The sequence below is a fragment of the Pseudophryne corroboree genome, chromosome 2 (assembly GCF_028390025.1).
Source record: "Pseudophryne corroboree isolate aPseCor3 chromosome 2, aPseCor3.hap2, whole genome shotgun sequence".
NCBI classification, from domain to species: Eukaryota; Metazoa; Chordata; class Amphibia; order Anura; family Myobatrachidae; genus Pseudophryne; species Pseudophryne corroboree.
In genome coordinates, this window is record NC_086445.1 from 251889788 (window position 1) to 251914527 (window position 24740).

The 24740-nt window shown below is 45.6% G+C and overlaps 1 protein-coding gene across 1 annotated transcript in view; it reads right to left on the reverse strand.

Annotated features, from left to right (window-relative positions):
• RDH5 (retinol dehydrogenase 5) overlaps window positions 1-17779 on the reverse strand; it is a 149073-nt gene extending 131294 nt beyond the window's left edge. The window contains exon 1 of the mRNA XM_063952663.1: window positions 17565-17779. The gene's annotated coding sequence lies outside the window, so the exon portion shown is untranslated. The remainder of the gene's footprint in view (window positions 1-17564) is intronic.
• Window positions 17780-24740: the final 6961 nt, after the last annotated feature.

The window sequence follows — 24740 nt, forward strand, 5'->3', positions numbered from 1 at the left end:
AGCTCTTCTGGCCGAAATGGACATAGCACTTACCCGTGATGCCAGTGTGCAGATATCCCTCTGTGCATCACGCATATAAAGAAATGCATCCTTTATTTGTTCTAACGACAGTAAAATATTGTCCCTGTCCAGGGTATCAATATTTTCAATCAGGGACTCTGACCAAACTACCCCAGCACTGCACATCCAGGCAGTCGCTACAGCTGGTCGTAGTATAACACCTGCATGTGTGTATATACTTTTTTGGATATTTTCCATCCTCCTATCTGATGGATCTTTAAGTGCGGCCGTCTCAGGAGAGGGTAACGCCACTTGTTTAGATAAGCGTGTTAGCGCCTTGTCCACCCTAGGAGGTGTTTCCCAGCGCTCCCTAACCTCTGGCGGGAAAGGGTATAATGCCAATAATTTCTTTGAAATTATCAGCTTTTTATCAGGGGCAACCCACGCTTCATTACACACGTCATTTAATTCTTCTGATTCAGGAAAAACTATAGGTAGTTTTTTCACACCCCACATAATACCCTGTTTAGTGGTACCTGTAGTATCAGCTAAATGTAACGCCTCCTTCATTGCCAAAATCATATAACGTGTGGCCCTACTGGAAAATACGGTTGATTCGTCACCGTCACCACTGGAGTCAGTGCCTGTGTCTGGGTCTGTGTCGACCGACTGAGGCAAAGGGCGTTTCACAGCCCCTGACGGTGTTTGAGTCGCCTGGACAGGCACTAATTGATTGTCCGGCCGCCTCATGTCGTCAAACGACTGCTTTAGCGTGTTGACACTATCCCGTAGTTCCATAAATAAAGGCATCCATTCTGGTGTCGACTCCCTAGGGGGTGACATCCTCATATTTGGCAATTGCTCCGCCTCCACACCAATATCGTCCTCATACATGTCGACACACACGTACCGACACACAGCAGACACACAGGGAATGCTCCTAACGAAGACAGGACCCACTAGCCCTTTGGGGAGACAGAGGGAGAGTTTGCCAGCACACACCAAAAGCGCTATATATATATCAGGGATAGCCTTATAATAAGTGCTCCCTTATAGCTGCTTTGTTATATCAAAATATCGCCATAAATTTGCCCCCCCCTCTCTGTTTTACCCTGTTTCTGTAGTGCAGTGCAGGGGAGAGACTTGGGAGCCGTCCTGACCAGCGGAGCTGTGAGAGGAAATGGCGCCGTGTGCTGAGGAGATAGGCCCCGCCCCTTTTCTGGCGGGCTCGTCTCCCGCTATTTAGAGAAATCAGGCAGGGGTTAAATATCTCCATATAGCCTCTAGGGGCTATATGTGAGGTATTTTTAGCCTTTATATAGGTTACATTTGCCTCCCAGGGCGCCCCCCCAGCGCCCTGCACCCTCAGTGACCGCGTGTGAAGTGTGCTGAGAGGAAAATGGCGCACAGCTGCAGTGCTGTGCGCTACCTTTAGAAGACTGCAGGAGTCTTCAGCCGCCGATTCTGGACCTCTTCTGACTTCAGCATCTGCAAGGGGGCCGGCGGCGCGGCTCCGGTGACCATCCAGGCTGTACCTGTGATCGTCCCTCTGGAGCTTGATGTCCAGTAGCCAAGAAGCCAATCCATCCTGCACGCAGGTGAGTTGACTCCTTCTCCCCTCAGTCCCTCGCTGCAGTGATCCTGTTGCCAGCAGGAATCACTGTAAAATAAAAAACCTAGCTAAACTTTTTCTAAGCAGCTCTTTAGGAGAGCCACCTAGATTGCACCCTTCTCGGCCGGGCACAAAAATCTAACTGGAGTCTGGAGGAGGGTCATAGGGGGAGGAGCCAGTGCACACCACCTGATCTGGAAAAGCTTTACTTTTTGTGCCCTGTCTCCTGCGGAGCCGCTATTCCCCATGGTCCTTTCAGGAACCCCAGCATCCACTAGGACGATAGAGAAAATAAATAATACATTTATTTATTTTTTATTATTATTATTATTTTTTATTTTTAAAAAAAAATATTTTTTTTTTTCAACAGAAGCCAATTAACTTACCAGTATGTCTTTGGAGTGTCAGAGAAAACCAGAGCACCCAGATGAAATCCATTCAAACACAGAGAGAACATACAATCTCCATACAGATAGGGTATGACAGGGTATTAGACTCATGACCTCAGTGCTGGGAGGCAGTACGTACACCATCCATGTTGTCCATTGTGATTTAATGCACCCACTTGTGCACAAGTGCACCTGCTTGTATGAGGAAGTGCATGAATTTGTGGGCAAAGATGGTGGTAATAGCAGGTGTGGAAAAATTAGCATTGGTCAATAGGAGAAGTTGGGTGGGGCAAGAGTGCACCTTGTTAGGTGCAGATTAAGAGTATGAATGCCCCTAGCTTTGTGCTGAAGAGAAGAAAGAAGAGGACAGGACTACATAAATGAGATAAAGGGGTTGTGAGAGTACACTTTACCCCTTTCACACCGTTGCTTTGACCTGAGTTAGCGCCTAGCGTCTGCAGAACAGTTAACAGCGTAGACTGCGCAGACCTAGGAATAACCTGGGTTGAAGCTGCAGTGTGAATCGGGTCTATCCTGGGTCTGATCCGGATAGGAACTGTGTTCCAAATCCCTGGTCGGACCCGGGATTTTGGTAACATAGTAACATAGTATCTAAGGTTGAAAAAAGACAATTGTCCATCGAGTTCAACCTATTTGTGGTCTCCTATGCATGATGATTTGACTAAAATTTCTGACTGATGCTGCTGTCAGCCGTTGCATTTTATCCCTATTTATAGTAACTATAATGCATGACTATGCACCATACCCCTGGATATCCTTATCCATTAGGAATTTATCTAACCCATTCTTAAAGGTGTTGACAGATTCCGCCATTACAACTCCCTCGGGCAGGGAATTCCAAACACGTATTGTCCTTACCGTGAAAAAGCCTTTACGCCGTATTGTGCGGAATCTCCTCTCCTCTAACCTGAGCGAGTGTCCACGAGTCCTCTGTGTTGATCTAACCAAAAACAGGTCCCGCGCAAGCTCTGTGTATTGTCCCCTTATATATTTGTAGATGTTGATCATATCCCCTCTTAGTCTCCGCTTTTCCAATGTAAACATGCCTAGTCTTTCAAGCCTTTCCTTGTATTCCATCGTCTCCATGCCCTTAATTAGTTTGGTCGCCCTCCTCTGTACCTTTTTAAGCTCCAGGATATCCTTTTTGTAGTACGGTGCCCAGAATTGTACACAGTATTCAAGGTGTGGCCTCACTAGTGATTTATATAACGGGAGTATAATACTCTCGTCCCTAGCATCAATACCCCGTTTTATGCATGCTAATATCTTATTAGCCTTCTTTGCTGCAGTCCTACTTTGGGTACTACTGCTTAGCTTGCTATCTATGAGGACACCTAAGTCCTTTTCCAGTACAGAATCCCCTAATTTTACCCCATTTAGTAGGTAGGTGTAATTTTTGTTCTTGTTACCACAGTGCATTACCTTACACTTGTCTGTGTTGAAGCGCATTCTCCATTTGGCTGCCCATGCTTCTAATTTAACAAAGTCGTTCTGAAGAGACTCGGCATCCTCCTCTGTATTTATAGCCTTACACAATTTGGTATCATCTGCAAAAATTGACACCATGCTCTCTAGACCTTCTATTAGGTCGTTAATGAAAATATTGAACAATAGCGGTCCTAATACTGAGCCTTGCGGCACACCACTTAGCACTTCAGTCCAAGTTGAAAAAGATCCATTAACCACAACGCGCTGCTCCCTATTATCTAACCAGTTTTTGACCCAAGTGCATATTGTGCTTCCTAGCCCTGATTCTTGTAGCTTGTAGATAAGTCTCATGTGTGGTACAGTATCGAACGCTTTGGCAAAGTCTAAAAAGATTACATCCACGTCTTTACCCTGATCTAGGTTTGCGCTTACTGTTTCATAAAAGCCAAGTAAGTTGGTTTGACAGGATCTGTCCTTCATAAACCCATGTTGATTCCTTTTAATGACCTTATTGGTTTCAAGGAACTTCTGAATACTATCTCTTAGAATACCTTCCAATACTTTCCCCACTATAGATGTAAGACTAACTGGTCTATAATTACCTGGTTCAGCTTTACTTCCCTTTTTGAATATAGGCACTACTTCCGCTATACGCCAGTCTTTCGGAACCATACCTGATATAACTGAATCCTTAAAGATCAAAGATAGCGGTTTTGCCAGTTCAGAGTGAAGCTCCATTAGAACCCTTGGATGAATGCCATCGGGCCCTGGTGATTTATTAATCTTTAAATGTTTTAATCGGTCACAGACTACTTCCTCGCTTAAATAAGTACCTATCAGTGTGATATTCTCATTATTGAGATTGTGTGTCAGTCCCTGAATTGGGTCCTCTCTAGTGAATACTGTTGAAAAAAACTCATTTAGTGTGTCCGCTATGTCATTATCATTTTTGCTTAAGACTCCCAACTTGTCTTTTAAAGGGCCTATACTCTCCTTCTTTAATCTCTTGCTATTAATGTATTTAAATAATTTTTTGGGATTCGCTTTGCTTTCCTTTGCTACTAGTTTTTCAGTTTCTACTTTAGCCGCTCTTATTTCCTTTTTGCAAATTTTGTTACATTCCTTATAGTGCTGAAATGACTCTGCTTCCCCGTCAGATTTGTATTTTTTAAATGCTCGCCTTTTCTTGCCCATAAATTCCTTAGTCTTTTTGTTAAGCCACATCGGTTTATGATTTTTATTCCTTTTTTTGCTACTCATAGGAATACATTTAAGTGTATTTTTAGCTAGCAGGAATTTTAGTACCTCCCATTTCTCCGTAGTATTTTTTCCTAAAAACAAACCTTTCCATTCAATATCCCTGAAAAATACTCTCATCTTTTCAAAATTTGCTTTGCTAAAGTTTAAAGTCCTAGTTGAGCCAGTATAGGGCTGTTTATAGAAACTGATATTGAATGTGACCATATTGTGGTCGCTGTTTCCTATGGGTTCCCCTACTATAATACCTGATACCAAATCCACATTGTTTGTTAATACCAGGTCTAAGATTGCATTGTACCTAGTTGGTTCCTCAATTAGTTGGACTAAGTAGTTATCATTAAGTGTGTTTAAAAACATATTGCCCCTAGCAGTATCACATAAGTCGTTTTTCCAGTTTATCTCTGGATAGTTAAAATCTCTGAAAGAAGTATTACAGAGGTCAGCTTCTTCCTCCCTACAAAATAAGTCTCTGCCCTGTACAAACTAAACATGTAATAAACCATACTTACCAAATGCCCTGATTGTCATGATAAATTTGCACATTTTGGGAGGTATGTCTAAAGTCCAGTCCGCAGTCCCCATACTCTAAGGCAGGGGCGGCCAGACTTTTGGAGTTGGCGATCTACTTTGAAAGCTAAAAAGCTTTTGTGATCTACCTAGGAGGAATAATAGCGCGCACCGGCGACGCGCGCGCAAAAAAGGGGCGTGGTATACCAAAAAGTGGGCGTGATATAACAGAAAGTGGGCGTGGTATAACAAAAAAAGGGACGTAGCCTTGCTGCACAGAGTGTAATGACTGCCTCACACGAAATAACACATTGGCCCCCACAGGTAAAAACCTCAAACACATATGCCCCCACAGTGCCAGATACACATGCCCCCACGGTGCCATGTGCCCACAGTGCCAGATATGCCCCCACAGTGCCAGATACAGATATGCCCCCACAGTGCCATGTGCCCACAGTGCCAGATATGCCCCCACAGTGCCAGATTACAGATATGCCCCCACAGTGCCAGATATGCCCCCACAGTGCCAGATATGCCCTCACAGTGCCATGTGCCCACAGTGCCAGATATGCCCCCACAGCACCAGATTACAGATATGCCCCCACAGTGCCATGTGCCCACAGTGCCAGATATGCCCCCACAGTGCCAGATATGCCCCCACAGTGCCATGTGCCCACAGTGCCAGATATGCCCTCACAGTGCCATGTGCCCACAGTGCCAGATATGCCGCCACAGTGCCAGATACAGATATGCCCCCACAGTGCCATGTGCCCAGTGCCAGATATGCCCCCACAGCGCCAGATTACAGATATGCCCCCACAGTGCCATGTGCCCACAATGCCAGATATGACCCCACAGTGCCAGATATGCCCCCACAGTGCCATGTGCCCGCAGAGCCAGATATGCCCCCAGTGCCACATATGACCCCACAGTGCCAGATATGCCCCACATTGCCAGATATGCCCCCACTGAGCCATGTGCCCACAATGCCAGATATGCCCCAATAGTAGAGCTCACCGGAGTGGAGAGCGCAGCGCAGCGCGAGCTTCTCCTGTCTGCCGCCCTGCTTCTCAGTCTAATCTCCGGCGGTGACGGCAGCGTGTATAGCTCAAATCAGGCGCCGGTCCGCGAGCTCTCATTGGCTAACGAACCGGCACCTGATTTGAGCTATACACTCCGCCGTCACTGAGGAGGCAGAGCGGCAGACAGGAGAGGCGCGGCTTCGGGTGGCTGGGCGGCGGATCGCGATCGACTGGTCGCATGTCCGCGATCGACCAGTCGATCGCGATCGACTGTTTGGCCACCTCTGCTCTAAGGCATTGAGGGGCAGATGTATTAAGCCAGGAGATGTGATAAAACGGAAGGTGATAACTAGAGATGAGCGGGTTCGGTTCCTCGGAATCCGAACCCGCCCGAACTTCAGGTTTTTTTACACGGGGCCGAGCGACTCGGATCTTCCCGCCTTGCTCGGTTAACCCGAGTGCGCCCGAACGTCATCATCCCGCTGTCGGATTCTCGCGAGGCTCGTATTCTATCGCGAGACTCGGATTCTATATAAGGAGCCGCGCGTCGCCGCCATTTTCACACGTGCATTGAGATTGATAGGGAGAGGACGTGGCTGGCGTCCTCTCCGTTTAGACTAGAGTACTAGAGAGAGACACAAATTTTGGGGAGCATATTATTAGGAGGAGTACTACTTGCTGCTGATAGTGTGACCAGTGACCACCAGTTTAATTAATCCGTTCTCTGCCTGATAAAAAACGATACACAGTGTGACACAGTCACATACCATATCTGTGCTCAGCCCAGTGTGCTGCATCAAATGTAATACTGTATATAATTATCTGACTGTGCTGAGTGCTCACTGCTCACACAGCTTAATTGTGGGGGAGACTGGGGAGCAGTTATAGCAGGAGTACATATTTTAAGTACAGTGCACACTTTTGCTGCCAGAGTGCCACTGCCAGTGTGACTGACCAGTGACCACTGACCACCAGTATTGTGATTGTCTGCTGACCACCAGTATATTGTGATTGTCTGCCTGAAAAAGTTAAACACTCGTCGTGTGGTGTTTTTATAAACGCATTCTGCAGACAGTGTCCAGCAGGTCCGTCATTACATAATATATACCTGTCCGGCTGCAGTACTAGTGTGATATATATATATTTTAATTTTATCTCATTATCATCCAGTCTATATTGGCAGCAGACACAGTGCGGTAGTCCACGGCTGTAGCTACCTCTGTGTCGGCAGTCGCTCGTCCATCCATAATTGTATACCACCTACCCGTGGTTTTTTTTTTCTATCTTCTTGATACTAGTAGCTTACTTTAGGAGTCTGCAGTGCTGAGTCTGACAGACAGTGTCCAGCAGGTCCGTCATTACATAATATATACCTGTCCGGCTGCAGTACTAGTGTGATATATATATATATTTTAATTTTATCTCATTATCATCCAGTCTATGTTAGCAGCAGACACAGTACGGTAGTCCACGGCTGTAGCTACCTCTGTGTCGGCAGTCGCTCGTCCATCCATAATTGTATACCACCTACCCGTGGTTTTTTTTTTCTATCTTCTTGATACTAGTAGCTTACTTTAGGAGTCTGCAGTGCTGACAGACAGTGTCCAGCAGGTCCGTCATTACATAATATATACCTGTCCGGCTGCAGTACTAGTGTGATATATATATATATATTTTAATTTTATCTCATTATCATCCAGTCTATATTAGCAGCAGACACAGTACGGTAGTCCACGGCTGTAGCTACCTCTGTGTCGGCAGTCGCTCGTCCATCCATAATTGTATACCACCTACCCGTGGTTTTTTTTTTCTATCTTCTTGATACTAGTAGCTTACTTTAGGAGTCTGCAGTGCTGAGTCTGACAGACAGTGTCCAGCAGGTCCGTCATTACATAATATATACCTGTCCGGCTGCAGTACTAGTGTGATATATATATATATTTTAATTTTATCTCATTATCATCCAGTCTATATTAGCAGCAGACACAGTACGGTAGTCCACGGCTGTAGCTACCTCTGTGTCGGCAGTCGCTCGTCCATCCATAATTGTATACCACCTACCCGTGGTTTTTTTTTTTTTCTATCTTCTTGATACTAGTAGCTTACTTTAGGAGTCTGCAGTGCTGACAGACAATGTCCAGCAGGTCCGTCATTACATAATATATACCTGTCCGGCTGCAGTACTAGTGTGATATATATATATATTTTAATTTTATCTCATTATCATCCAGTCTATATTAGCAGCAGACACAGTACGGTAGTCCACGGCTGTAGCTACCTCTGTGTCGGCAGTCGCTCGTCCATCCATAATTGTATACCACCTACCCGTGGTTTTTTTTTTTTCTATCTTCTTGATACTAGTAGCTTACTTTAGGAGTCTGCAGTGCTGACAGACAGTGTCCAGCAGGTCCGTCATTACATAATATATACCTGTCCGGCTGCAGTACTAGTGTGATATATATATATATATTTTTTTTAATTTTATCTCATTATCATCCAGTCTATATTAGCAGCAGACACAGTACGGTAGTCCACGGCTGTAGCTACCTCTGTGTCGGCAGTCGCTCGTCCATCCATAATTGTATACCACCTACCTGCGGTTTTTTTTTTTCTATCTTCTTGATACTAGTAGCTTACTTTAGGAGTCTGCAGTGCTGACAGACAGTGTCCAGCAGGTCCGTCATTACATAATATATACCTGTCCGGCTGCAGTACTAGTGTGATATATATATATATTTTAATTTTATCTCATTATCATCCAGTCTATATTAGCAGCAGACACAGTACGGTAGTCCACGGCTGTAGCTACCTCTGTGTCGGCAGTCGCTCGTCCATCCATAATTGTATACCACCTACCCGTGTTTTTTTTTTTTTCTATCTTCTTGATACTAGTAGCTTACGTTAGGAGTCTGCAGTGCTGACAGACAGTGTCCAGCAGGTCCGTCATTACATAATATATACCTGTCCGGCTGCAGTACTAGTGTGATATATATATATATATTTTAATTTTATCTCATTATCATCCAGTCTATATTAGCAGCAGGCACAGTACGGTAGTCCACGGCTGTAGCTACCTCTGTGTCGGCAGTCGCTCGTCATCCATAAGTATACTAGTATCCATCCATCTCCATTGTTTACCTGAGGTGCCTTTTAGTTGTGCCTATTAAAATATGGAGAACAAAAATGTTAAGGTTCCAAAAATAGGGAAAGATCAAGATCGACTTCCACCTCGTGCTGAAGCTGCTGCCACTAGTCATGGCCGAGACGATGAAATGCCAGCAACGTCGTCTGCCAAGGCCGATGCCCAATGTCATAGTACAGAGCATGTAAAATCCAAAACACCAAATATCAGTAAAAAAAGGACTCAAAAATCTAAAATAAAATTGTCGGAGGAGAAGCGTAAACTTGCCAATATGCCATTTACCACACGGAGTGGCAAGGAACGGCTGAGGCCCTGGCCTATGTTCATGGCTAGTGGTTCAGCTTCACATGAGGATGGAAGCACTCAGCCTCTCGCTAGAAAAATGAAAAGACTCAAGCTGGCAAAAGCACAGCAAAGAACTGTGCGTTCTTCGAAATCCCAAATCCACAAGGAGAGTCCAATTGTGTCGGTTGCAATGCCTGACCTTCCCAACACTGGACGTGAAGAGCATGCGCCTTCCACCATTTGCACGCCCCCTGCAAGTGCTGGAAGGAGCACCCGCAGTCCAGTTCCTGATAGTCAGATTGAAGATGTTAGTGTTGAAGTACACCAGGATGAGGAGCATATGGGTGTTGCTGGCGCTGGGGAGGAAATTGATAAGGAGGATTCTGATGGTGAGGTGGTTTGTTTAAGTCAGGCACCCGGGGAGACACCTGTTGTCCGTGGGAGGAATATGGCCATTGACATGCCTGGTGAAAATACCAAAAAAATCAGCTCTTCGGTGTGGAAGTATTTCAACAGAAATGCGGACAACATTTGTCAAGCCGTGTGTTGCCTTTGTCAAGCTGTAATAAGTAGGGGTAAGGACGTTAACCACCTCGGAACATCCTCCCTTATACGTCACCTGCAGCGCATTCATAATAAGTCAGTGACAAGTTCAAAAACTTTGGGCGACAGCGGAAGCAGTCCACTGACCAGTAAATCCCTTCCTCTTGTAACCAAGCTCACGCAAACCACCCCACCAACTCCCTCAGTGTCAATTTCCTCCTTCCCCAGGAATGCCAATAGTCCTGCAGGCCATGTCGAGTCCTCTCCTGCCTGGGATTCCTCCGATGCATCCTTGCGTGTAACGCCTACTGCTGCTGGCGCTGCTGTTGTTGCTGCTGGGAGTCGATGGTCATCCCAGAGGGGAAGTCGGAAGACCACTTGTACTACTTCCAGTAAGCAATTGACTGTCCAACAGTCCTTTGCGAGGAAGATGAAATATCACAGCAGTCATCCTGTTGCAAAGCGGATAACTGAGGCCTTGACAACTATGTTGGTGTTAGACGTGCGTCCGGTATCCGCCGTTAGTTCACAGGGAACTAGACAATTTCTTGAGGTAGTGTGCCCCCGTTACCAAATACCATCTAGGTTCCACTTCTTTAGGCAGGCGATACCGAGAATGTACACGGACGTCAGAAAAAGACTCACCAGTGTCCTAAAAAATGCAGTTGTACCCAATGTCCACTTAACCACGGACATGTGGACAAGTGGAGCAGGGCAGGGTCAGGACTATATGACTGTGACAGCCCACTGGGTAGATGTATGGACTCCCGCCGCAAGAACAGCAGCGGCGGCACCAGTAGCAGCATCTCGCAAACGCCAACTCTTTCCTAGGCAGGCTACGCTTTGTATCACCGGTTTCCAGAATACGCACACAGCTGAAAACCTCTTACGGCAACTGAGGAAGATCATCGCGGAATGGCTTACCCCAATTGGACTCTCCTGTGGATTTGTGGCATCGGACAACGCCAGCAATATTGTGTGTGCATTAAATATGGGCAAATTCCAGCACGTCCCATGTTTTGCACATACCTTGAATTTGGTGGTGCAGAATTATTTAAAAAACGAGAGGGGCGTGCAAGAGATGCTGTCGGTGGCCAGAAGAATTGTGGGACACTTTCGGCGTACAGGCACCACGTACAGAAGACTGGAGCACCACCAAAAACGCCTGAACCTGCCCTGCCATCATCTGAAGCAAGAAGTGGTAACGAGGTGGAATTCAACCCTATATATGCTTCAGAGGTTGGAGGAGCAGCGAAAAGGCCATTCAAGCCTATACAATTGAGCACGATATAGGAGGTGGAATGCACCTGTCTCAAGCGCAGTGGAGAATGATTTCAACGTTGTGTAAGGTTCTGCTGCCCTTTGAACTTGCCACACGTGAAGTCAGTTCAGACACTGCCAGCCTGAGTCAGGTCATTCCCCTCATCAGGCTTTTGCAGAAGAAGCTGGAGACATTGAAGGAGGAGCTAACACAGAGCGATTCCGCTAGGCATGTGGGACTTGTGGATGGAGCCCTTAATTCGCTTAACAAGGATTCACGGGTGGTCAATCTGTTGAAATCAGAGCACTACATTTTGGCCACCGTGCACGATCCTAGATTTAAAACCTACCTTGGATCTCTCTTTCCGGCACACACAAGTCTGCTGGGGTACAAAGACCTGCTGGTGAGAAAATTGTCAAGTCAAGCGGAACGCGACCTGTCAACATCTCCTCCTTCACATTCTCCCGCAACTGGGGGTGCGAGGAAAAGGCTCAGAATTCCGAGCCCACCCGCTGGCGGTGATGCAGGGTAGTCTGGAGCGACTGCTGATGCTGACATCTGGTCCGGACTGAAGGACCTGCCAACGATTACGGATACGGACATGTCGTCTACTGGCACTGCATATGATTCTCTCCCCATTGAAAGAATGGTGGAGGATTATATGAGTGACCGCATCCAAGTAGGCACGTCAGACAGTCCGTACTTATACTGGCAGGAAAAAGAGGCAATTTGGAGGCCCTTGCACAAACTGGCTTTATTCTACCTAAGTTGCCCTCCCACAAGTGTGTACTCCGAAAGAGTGTTTAGTGCCGCTGCTCACCTTGTCAGCAATCGGCGTACGAGGTTACTTCCAGAAAATGTGGGGAAGATGATGTTCATTAAAATGAATTATAATCAATTCCTCCGTGGAGACATTGACCAGCAGCAATTGCCTCCACAAAGTACACAGGGAGCTGAGATGGTGGATTCCAGTGGGGACGAATTGATAATCTGTGAGGAGGGGGATGTACACGGTGATATATCGGAGGATGATGATGAGGTGGACATCTTGCCTCTGTAGAGCCAGTTTGTGCAAGGAGAGATTAATTGCTTCTTTTTTGGTGGGGGTCCAAACCAACCCGTCATTTCAGTCACAGTCGTGTGGCAGACCCTGTCACTGAAATGATGGGTTGGTTAAAGTGTGCATGTCCTGTTTATACAACATAAGGGTGGGTGGGAGGGCCCAAGGACAATTCCATCTTGCACCTCTTTTTTCTTTCATTTTTCTTTGCGTCATGTGCTGTTTGGGGAGTATTTTTTTGAAGGGCCATCCTGCGTGACACTGCAGTGCCACTCCTAGATGGGCCAGGTGTTTGTGTCGGCCACTAGGGTCGCTTATCTTACTCACACAGCTACCTCATTGCGTCTCTTTTTTTCTTTGCGTCATGTGTTGTTTGGGGAGTGTTTTTTGGAAGGGCCATCCTGCATGACACTGCAGTGCCACTCCTAGATGGGCCAGGTGTTTGTGTCGGCCACTAGGGTCGCTTATCTTACTCACACAGCTACCTCATTGCGCCTCTTTTTTTCTTTGCATCATGTGCTGTTTGGGGAGTGTTTTTTGGAAGGGCCATCCTGCGTGACACTGCAGTGCCACTCCTAGATGGGCCAGGTGTTTGTGTCGGCCACTAGGGTCGCTTAGCTTACTCACACAGCTACCTCATTGCGCCTCTTTTTTTCTTTGCGTCATGTGCTGTTTGGGGAGTGTTTTTTGGAAGGGCCATCCTGCGTGACACTGAAGTGCCACTCCTAGATGGGCCAGGTGTTTGTGTCGGCCACTAGGGTCGCTTAGCTTAGTCATCCAGCGACCTCGGTGCAAATTTTAGGACTAAAAATAATATTGTGAGGTGTGAGGTGTTCAGAATAGACTGAAAATGAGTGGAAATTATGGTTTTTGAGGTTAATAATACTTTGGGATCAAAATGACCCCCAAATTCTATGATTTAAGCTGTTTTTTAGTGTTTTTTGAAAAAAACACCCGAATCCAAAACACACCCGAATCCGACAAAAAAAATTCGGTGAGGTTTTGCCAAAACGCGGTCGAACCCAAAACACGGCCGCGGAACCGAACCCAAAACCAAAACACAAAACCCGAAAAATTTCAAGTGCACATCTCTAGTGATAACACACCAGCCAGTCAGCTCCTAACTGTCATTTTTCAAACATAGAGTCAGATTTATTAAGCCTGGTGAAGTGATAAAGTAGAAGGTGATAACGTACCAGCCATTTAGCTCCTAACTGCCATGTTACAGGCTGGGTTTGAAAAATGACAGTTATGAGCTGACTGGCTGGTGCGTTATCACATTCCACTTTATCACTTCACCAGGCTTAATAAATCTGCCCCATAGCTTGTAACATGACAGTTAGCAGCTGACTGGCTGGTGTGTTATCACCTTCCGCTTTATCACTTCTCCAGGCTTAATAAATCTGCCTCTCAGAAACATTCATTAATGCAAACGTGCTAATTTATTTGATATTAGTATAATGGTCTTACTGTTGCCTTGTATTGTGTGACCAGCCACATCTGTCTATACTGTTATTGATTACCAATATAGTAGGGAGACCCCATGCTCGTCCACCTGCTTTCTTAGGAATAGCCAGGCTGTCTGCGGCTGGTTAGGATTTTTATGGCATTTCATGGACTTTTTTTCAGTTTATTAACTTGAGCAATAATAAAGTATGTACTGTAATCATTATCAATGTTTTCCCCACACCATTGCAACTTTTTGACCTATGGGAAAAATTGATGATGAGGATGATGATGACTATGCTTTCCTTGATCCAGAGACATCTTTGGTCCAAACACATGTGCGTGATCATAAGTTACATATAACTGAAAATGTAGACACATGTTTACAAAGTGCTCATCTTTATGGCCAACTCTAAATGAAGCTCAAAGTATTTTAGAAGCGCTCAGTGAGTGAGGGTGGGATTTGTTAGCACAGCACAGCAAGTAACGTAACATTTATTTTGTTTCCCCATAAATACTGTGTATTTGACCCTTATTTATAATTTAAAGATCATGTAATGCCTAGATTATGTTATTTGTGAAAGCATCAAATACTGCCTGTATTTATAAAGGAAATAGTCTCTATGTTTTTGAATAAAACTATTTAAACTATTTAAATGCATGTGCAAGCATGTTTTCCAAACTGTACCTATGGTAGGCAGAGGAAATCATGCCCGCCTGAAAGCACTGAAATGTGACTTTAGTATCCTATGAGACCAATTAAGGGGGTACTTCAGACCTGATTGTAGCAGCAAATTTGTTAGCAGTTGGGCAAAACCATGTGCACTGCAGGGGGGGCAGATATAACATGTGTAGAGAGAGTTAGATTTTGCAGTGTAAAAAATAAGGCAGTCAGTATTTACCCTGCACAGAATCCAAATAACCCCCCAAAATCTAACTCTCTCTGCACATGTTATATCTGCCCCCCCCCCCCCCCCCCCTGCAGTGCACATGGTTTTGCCCAACTGCTAACAAATTTGCTGCTGCAATCCCCTAAGTTTCAACCCCCTAAGTTTCAAGGCTTTTCACACCAAGGGGTATAATAATAGCTAAAGCTTCTAATACAGACAAGTGGTGATGTTGACCTTATCAACCAATCAGATTCTGCTTATAATTTTCTAAAAGACAATAAAGAAATGCTAGCTAGAATCTGATTGGTTGCTATTGGCAACACCACCACTTGTCTGTTTTAGAAGCTTTAGTAAATTTACCCCCTAGAATCTGCGAGGACACATACATCTTCCGCAATCTATTCTAACGTGCACATGCTATATCCTTTCCAGCTCATTGTCTTCATTCAGCTCAACTGCTGGTCAGTGAGGAGGTGGCAGATGGCGTTTGTTCTCGCAAGCAAACTCTGAAAACGCGTCATTTTCAAAGTTTGCTGAATATTAGACGGCCCTGTCAGAACCATAATAATGAATAGCCTGTAACATAAAGCATGAGGAAACTAGCGTTTCTGCATATGTAACAAGCCACTTTAGTGATGATGAACAGACCCCTATAAATCTATGTGATAGGTGTGCTCTCATTGTTTTGGGTATACTATGAGGCAAATGAGAAACTTTCACATAAGTCTTTCTAGATAGTAATGTTGAGTTCGGTATTTAACATTATATAATCTATATTATAACAATCCGCAATTTGAATGCAGATGCAATAAATATTTTTCACCCAAATTGCAATTAATTCATATTTTCAAGCAAATTACTAAAATTCTCTTGCCAGGAGATGGGCTCCGATAAGAGCCTATCCCGGCAGAGAGCCGGAAGCAGTATAACAGCGAAACACTATCACACTGCTTCTTGGTCAGATCCCAGCAGCCAATGTGCATGCGTGACCTTCGCTACTCAAATTCCGAAGCTTGGCAAATTTGCAGCACTGCAGCCCCCATAGGAATAGAATGAGGTAGCTGTACTAATATTTCACAAAGCAAAAGTGGAGGTGTTTCCCTTAACATCCAATTAGATTCCAGCTATCATTTTCTAGAATGTACCAGATAAATTACAGAATCTGATTGGCTGTTGTGAGCAACATCTCCAATTTTCATTTTTAGAAGTTTTAGTAACTCTACCACCAAATATAGAACATAGGCCCTCATTCCGAGTTGTTCGCTCGCAAGGCGAATGTAGCAGAGTTACACACGCTAAGCCGCCGCCTACTGGGAGTGAATCTTAGCTTCTTAAAATTGCGACCGACGTACGCGCAATATTGCGATTACAAACGAGTTAGCAGTTTCAGAGTAGCTCCAGACTTACTCTGCCTGTGCGATCATTTCAGTGCTTGTCGTTCCTGGTTGACGTCACAAACACACCCAGCGTTCGCCCAGGCACTCCCACCGTTTCCCCGGCCACTCCTGCGTTTTTTCCGGAAACGGTAGCGTTTTCAGCCACACGCCCCTGAAACGCCGTGTATCCGCCCAGTAACACCCATTTCCTGTCAATCACATTACGATCGCCGGAGCGAAGAAAAAGCCGTGAGTAAAAATACTTTCTTCATAGTAAAGTTACTTGGCGCAGTCGCAGTGCGAACATTGCGCATGCGTACTAAGCGGATTTTCACTGCGATGCGATGAAAAATACCGAGCGAACAACTCGGAATGAGGGCCATAATGTGTATTATGGGAAAATATATTATATTTTTATGGATCTTTGGACCAGTGTTTCAAAACGAGTAACATTTGCAATAGCAAATATCTACATTGTTCCATTATTGTGCTCTGTAAAAAGAAAATGTAGTATTTCCGGATGTGCACATAGTTTGCCACATCCTGTAATGTTTGCCCCCGACTACTCAAAATGCACTGACTGAAACTTTGCTCATCCCACATCCCATGCCACCCTACCACACTTACTGATGTGCATACCAGTATAAATAAGTTATGAACCACAAATGCAAATCAACATTGCCACAGATCCTAGACTCTGAAGTGCTCATGCGACTTCAAGTATGTCAAATATCTTTAGTTCCAATAACATTTTGTATGTATGATTGTGACTATTACTTGTCAATCTTCAGGTTAGGCTGTATGCATTTTAGGTTTATCAATTCTCATAATGTGGAGTGCAAACAGGAACAATCCAAAGACCTTGAAGAAGCAGCCAGAATAAAGAGGAGAAGCTAAATAATAATACAGAGACTTCAACATAAGTATAGCATAATTAGAACTATATAGCACTTGGGCTTCATAAGTAAAAAAAACTATAAATAACATAAAAGTAGTAAAATAATTATTCCACCCTGCCTGCAGTGCTGTGGAAATAAAAGCATGTCTCATAATTTACATATATACAAAGGCTGGAAAAATGGAAAATTAAAGCTGTACCATCCAGCATGTAATTTCACACTAAATGTACGAAGCAACATGATGCATGTGTGTTGACGCTCCTATTTGTATTATGTCTGCTCTCTACCATCTGCACTGAAATGACTAATCAGACAATTCTGCCAGTATGGAGGTGAGTTAAATATTAACAGTGTATATTGTGTTAGCAGAACCTGTCATTGACATGACATCCACACAACATATTCCATCATTCTACTTCCTACCTTCTCAATCCCTTAGGCTTTTCCTGACTGAGACACAGTATTTAGATGGAGCTGGATTCTGGGTTCTCTGTAAGCAGCTGTCAGCAGATGTGTTGATTAGTTCCAATATCTACTTCTGCCCAGTGCTGTACTGTGCTGGGAGCTGCCTAACTAATCACACAGACAGGAGCTGTTTGTAGGCAAAGTCCATCAGCTTTAAAGTAGAGATTTTCCTAGACTTACAGAGCGGGATAAGGAGGAGATTGCTGTTAACACTTAACATAGCTGTTGCTGGAGACAGATTACACATTGTTGTTTTAGGGAAAGGGGTGGGCAGCTTAATGTGTTGTCTTCCCTTATATGTACAGTAGTATTACCCTTTTCACATTTCTGGGTCTCCGACTGTTTTTCCTGGTCAAAATTCTCTGTAAATTTCCTGTCAAAAAACTTAGAATACATTTAGAATTCTGGGATTTATAAATAACATGAAAGCTAAAAGAAAACGAAGTACAGAAAAAAAAACAATCAGAATCAAATTTCCTTGCAATCAGGGGGAAAAAAATAAGGCGTAAACACTACTCCTGATCATTGCAAATTGTCCCTGTAAATGGGAAAACCTGCGGTGGAAACACTGCGCATATACAGTATACAGTTTGGGCGTGAAAGGGTCTACCTGGGTTGTATTATTGTGGAATCCGGCCCTGGTAGCAGGGGTGTAACCAGAACTTTGTGGACCCCCTAGCAACACATTGAAGGAGCCCCTCTCCAAATGCTTGTTGAGAGAAACCTCTCCACACCAGTTATTAATTGTATGCCACATAATAGTGCCCTAGTTTATTTTCTGAACCATAGTAGAGCCCTAGTTAATATTATCCCCAATAGTAGTGCCAGGGGCGTTTTAAGAGAGGAGGAGGCCCATGTGCAGCCTTCTGCTTCAGGGGCCCCCTCCTCTCTGACTGATGCACAGGATTTAATACTTACCTTTCCGGAGTCCCCCGGCGGTGGCATCCTTCTCCGCGGCAGCGGCAATAGAGTCTGAGAACAGACTCTATTGCGCATGCGCAAACCTCCGGGAACACGGCGTAGCTGCCATTTTCCCGAAGATTTTGCTAATGCGTATGCGCGAAACTCCGGAAAAATGGCTGCTGTGCCATCTTTCCGGAGTTTTCAGCAGGCGCAATAGAGTTTGTTCCCCCTAGTGTTCAAACTCTATTGCGCTGCCGAAAAGGGATGGCTTCGACGGGGGACTTCAGAGAGGTAAGTATTAAGCAAATGGGTACAGTGTGTGCGGGGCGGGCCCCCCTGGACCTGGGGGCCCGTGTACCTCGCGCACACTGCACCCATTATAGAAACGCCAATGAGTAGTGCCCTAGTTTATTTATAAACCATCATAGTTCCCTAGTTTACATAGGGCTGCCAGTACACATTATGCAACACAGTAACCCCAATTCACATTATGACATACAGTGTCCCCAGTTCATATTATGCCACATTATAGTAGCTCCATTTCATATTGTGCATACCTCCCAACTGTTCCGATTTTTGCTGGACAGTCTTATTTTTTGGGCTCTTTCCCACTGCCCCTCCCTCAGGCCGCGGTGTCCCGCGGTGGGTGGGAGCAGTTGGGAGGCTCCCTATCACTCCCTGCTGCTCAGTTCAGAGCAGAGCAGCAGTGAATAGACGCTGTGTGCATGCGCACAGTGTCTATTCCAGTGAGCCAGAGAGACTGGTGGCGATCGAGTCATTCACGTGAAGCCACACCCCCTTTTCAATAGGCCATGCCCCTTTTTGGCACCACGCATAAAGTCCCTGGTTGAAGCCTCCAGATGTTGGGAGGTATGTATTGTGCCACATTAAAGTGCCCAGTTCTTATTATGTAACATTATAGTGCCCTTCACATTACAATGAGCATATCAGGTTATGACACATTACAGTGGCCTCCAATTCAAAATATGCCACATTACAGTGCCCCCCTTACCATTATAACATCCACTGCACACTACTCTCACTGAATTGTAATGTCACACAATCCAGGGTGGCCAATAGATTAGACCCAATTGCTTAGAAGGCATACGACCCGGGTCATGCTAAAAGCATACCTGGATCACCAGTTGATATTCCAAGCGTTGGCAAACGGAAGACTCAGCAATAACTCGGGTCCAGCCTGTGGTGTGAACACAGTTTGAAGCGGCTGTGACACGGCTTGAAACCGTTCAATAACCCAGATTGGACCCAGGTTATTTAGTGTGAAAACGGTTTTAGTCTGCATAGCGTGTTGTGACTCCTATTCTCAATTTCTCAACCTACCTTGCCTCTGGGTCTATAACTATCGCTTTTTGATAGTTGGTAGAATCACATATATAATGTTGGCAAAGATAATGCTGCCATCAATACATTTTTATAACATTGCCATAAGGAATATTTTTTCTGGTCTGTCCGAAAGGGATGCAGTCGGGATCCCGCCTGACGGGATCCCGACAGTCAGATTACCGACGCTGGAATCCCGACACTATTCGGAATGCCGACACCGGTATCCCGAATAGGTAGACATCCCAGCATCGGAATCCCGGCAGCCGGGATGTCAAAGTCCTGACACTCTGCCGCTGAAGGGGTAAGCTGCGAGGGGGGGGGTTAGGGTTAGGCTGCGCCCCGGGAGGGTTAGGCTGCGCGGGGCAGGAGGGTTAGGTTTAGGCATAAGGGACAAGAGGTTAGGTTTAGGCACTTTCGGGGGGCAGGTTAGGGTTAGGCACTAAGGGGGAGGTTAGGGTTAGGCAGCGGGTAAGGAGGGTTAGGTGGGTAGGGTACAGGGTATAGCACCCCTTACTCACCCCTGTCGACTTCTTCACAATCGGGATCCTGACGTCGGTGTTTTGAACGTCGGAATCCCGGTGTCACGATCCGGGTTATTAGCCCCCATTATTTACCTGCTAAGTGCCTCCTGAGACTGGCCCGGCGTTCCAGGCCTGGATTCCACCTGCGATGTCTGCGGGCAGCGCGCTGTATGTCTGTGTCTCAAGGTTTTCTTCAGTGATCGCGGCAGCGCTGGCATGGCAACATGGTATAAAATATCCATTTGTATGGCATCTCCTGCCCTCCGCGGCCTCCGTCGCCATTACTGCCGATTCCCACATGTAAAGTAAAAACAGACTTTCCCGCCATGTCATCACATGTTGTTTTCAGCCTAGCCGCTGCAGTCTGGACTCTGCCTTAATTATCCAGCCAATCCTTGCTCACCAACTGGTATAAATATCCTGTTCCAGGGCTGGATAATCGTCAGTGCTTGGGTTGTCAATCCTTGCATACATGTCTCTCCTGTTTGGTGAATTTACAGCTTGACTTTCCAAGTATTCCAGCTCCTGTGATTCAGCTTCTCCAAGAGACCGGCACCAATTACCACCCTGCGGTGCAGCCTGACTCCTGCAGTGTTCCAGCTCTGCTTCCTGGCTATCTACTGCGATCCTGACATCGGCTTCCAGCTTTGGACCTACTCTGCTCCTAGCTTCCAGCGGTGTTCTGGTATCGTTGCTATTACCATTATCTACAGCATCGCTCCCTAGCTTCTATGGTACAGTTGTCACTGGCTTCCAGCTTCCATCGTTCCATTCATATTGCTTCCAGCTTCCAGCAGTGCTTGGTGTTACCATCTGCCTACAGCGGTGCTTCACGTCATCTCCAGCGTTATTCCTATATCGCTCTGCATATCCTTCTACACAACATCGGATCACAGTATTCATCGATGCTCACCATTGAACTTTTGCTCCAGCTGGGCGTTCAGCACATTGTTCCTCATACCGGTTCCGTCCGGTAATCTCTGGTAATTCCAATTACATCTCTTCAACCTTCGGGTTGATGTTGTTCTAACATTCTGTATGTCTAGGAACCTAATGCTACCTCCTCGCTTCACCTATGCACCAGACCCTACACCTGAAGCTTCCCTAAGTCAGCCTCAGCTGTCAGTTGTGACACCCGGCCGCCGGCTTTCCATACTGAACCCGTCCGAAATCATGACTGCTGTAAAGTAAAAGCAATTAATAAGTTATTGAATATAAGCATATGAAACACAGCAGCATTGTATTATACGTGTATTAGTATATTGGATGCTGAGTCATCTCAGTCTCTGCCTCTCTGTCCTTAACCCCCGTCCCGCCCTCTGCTCTGTATAACCCCATACCTCTTTCAGCTGTTGTTGCACCAGCCCCCCCTTCCTGCTCCTGTACTGCCTGGTTACCAGTGGCTACTCCTCCTAGGTCTGCAATCATTATATAAGTTTAGTAGTCTAGTTATGTTAGCAGCATGGTGGTGAGATATTTTGAATATTTGAGTAGAGGACACTTATTAATGTGTCTAAGGGAACTTTAATGTTTGCTACAATGACTTTGGCAAGTGTGAAAATGGGTTATGGTAGGGACAAGCCTTACAACTGTACTAATACCTACTGAGAATGTAGTACTTACATGCTCATTCCCTTAGCATGCACCAGGGGTCCTGTTTCTCCGTTACTCTCACAACCCTGACCATAAAACGTGTGATGTGGATGTATGTGAGCAGGAGGATCCATCACAAGAGATTGCAGTTTGTGATTTGCGTCTTGCTTACTACTCCCAAAGCCTTTTTAGGTTATACCCCTTTCACTTCGCACAAATAACCCGGTATATTGCCGGGTAGACGCAGGTCGAGGTGTGTTGTGAAAGGGGTATGTTCCTATTTTTCGGGTCGACTGACACAGTATTTCAACCTGGGAATAAAGCAGATTTATTCCCAAGTTATTACCGTTTCAGGGTGTGAACGGGTTACCTGGGTCAATGCAATCCAGGGACCCATTCACACTATGGAGGAGTCAGCGTGGAGATGATCTCATATCCTAGCGCCGCCTCCGTACCCGCCCCTGATGACGTCAGCCCCATTCCTGGTGGCAACCCGACCCCTCATATTTCCAGGTCGGGTTGTCAACTTGTCAGTCTGAAAGGGGTCTCATGGCAGGTCGCTCCCAGGAAGGACCGGTGTACAATTCCCAGGTGCGACCTGCCTTTATGATGTGAAAGGCGTAGTAGCGAATGACACTGATTTGTCCGGAACAGCAGAGCCTGCTGTGTGCATGGAGTAGCTCACAGGGGATCCATTCAAGTTGCCAGCTGTCAGAATCATCAGCCAGCAAAACAGGACTATTCCTACTCGTGGGTGTCCACGACACCCATAGAGTGGGAATAGATCTTGTGGTGAGCGCAGTGATCCACTGAGCCAGCAAAGGGGACTCTTTGCGCTGGCCCCGCTGCCGGCATTCTGGCGGACGGGATGGCGCTGTCAGGATATGGACAGCTGGCACCCCGCCCGCCGGTAAATCATACTGAATCCGCCCACAGGGCTTTAGCTAGGGGAAAGCGCACATATGGGTTTATATTAGGTGGTAGTGCAGCTTTAAGCCTGCGTTTACACAGAGATTATGTCCACATTGGCCGTTTAAACATAATGGGCTCTATTTATAGATCTGTGAAAATCCCATCATCTGTCATCTGTGATAAAAGGGCTTTTCACAGCGTTGTGCTATTCAAAGTGCCGGTTAACGTAGAGAAATAGCTGATCTCTTCTGCAGTCTCCCGAGTTCCAGAGACGGTCGTTTCTCCATCGATATTTTGATAAAAACATAATGTCATTATGGCACTATGCCATCCTTGCATGTCCGATCATGGGCAAAAGTTTTACTATGTGGAAAAGTGACTACCAGCACCCTAACCGCTTGGGATATTAGGTCAAAACAATTGGTGTTTTTTGCTGCCTTGAAAGAAGATAAAAATTCCAGAAATTCTCAAACAGATTCCAAATGCTAACAATGGCCCTCATTCCGAGTTGTTCGCTCGCTAGCTGCTTTTAGCAGCATTGCACACGCAAAGCCGCCGCCCTCTGGGAGTGTATCTTAGTTTAGCAGAATTGCGAACGAAAGATTAGCAGAATTGCGAATAGAAATTTCTTAGCAGTTTCTGAGTAGCTCCAGACTTACTCAGCCATTGCGATCAGTTCAGTCAGTTTAGTTTCTGGTTTGATGTCACACACACGCCCAGCATTCGCCCAGACACTCCCCCGTTTCTTCAGACACTCCCGCGTTTTTCCCAGAAACGCCAGCGTTTTTTCGCACACGCCCAGAAAACGGCCAGTTTCCGCCCAGAAACACCCGCTTCCTGTCAATCACAGTACGATTACCAGAACGATGAAAAATCCTCGATATGCCGTGAGTAAATTACCTAACTTTTGTGTAAAATAACTAAGCGCATGCGCTCTGCGAACCTTGCGCATGCGCAGTAAGCGACTAATCGCAATATAGCGAAAATCGGCAACGAGCGAACAACTCGGAATGACCCCCAATGGACCTTATTCAGCTTCAGTTGCAGAAATTGCAAAATCACAAATGGCTGATCACAAACGACAGCGTATGCGCTTCAAATGCATTGCGCATGCACAACCCATGATTTACGATTCTTATGCGGTCGCATCTTGCCAGGATGCGATCACAGTTTGATTGACAGCCGGCAGGCATCCGTGGGTGTACATATAATGTTTGCATGGAGTGGTTGAGGAAACACAGGTGTGTCATAGCCATTTTTGGGCGTGCATCTGATGTCAGATCGATTCCTGCAATTAAAAACATGTCGCTCGGTGCGACTGCATTCTCATTATTCTGAATAGCCCTGGGTCATCCACAACTGTCTATGGTACTTGATTTCTGCGTATGCATCGCAATTTTTGCATATGCAGAGTCGGCCATAGGCATAGGCAAACTAGACAATTGCCTACGGCATTTGATATGCCATGGGGCATCAGCAGCTTCTGCTGATAAAAATTATATGTGGCATGCCTATATTCTGTGTGTATCATTTCATATGCAGATACAGCCACAGTCTCACACAATATAGGCATGCTGCATATCATTTTAATCAGCAGAAGCTGCTTGTGCATCCCAGCCACATAGCAATGCAAATAAGATGCATTTTCATTAAAAAAAAAAGGTGCCCGACCCCGACGTTAACATTGAGGCAAGATTTATGAGGACACATCTGTATCCAAGCAGAGGCAGAGGTCACAGTGCTAGTGGCAGTGTGAGTGCTGTGTGCATGTGAGTGGGTTGCTTGTGCAGTAGTGTTCGGAATATGTGTAAGGAGCATTATGTGTGTCATGTAAAAATGCATTAAAAATCAGGGGCGGATC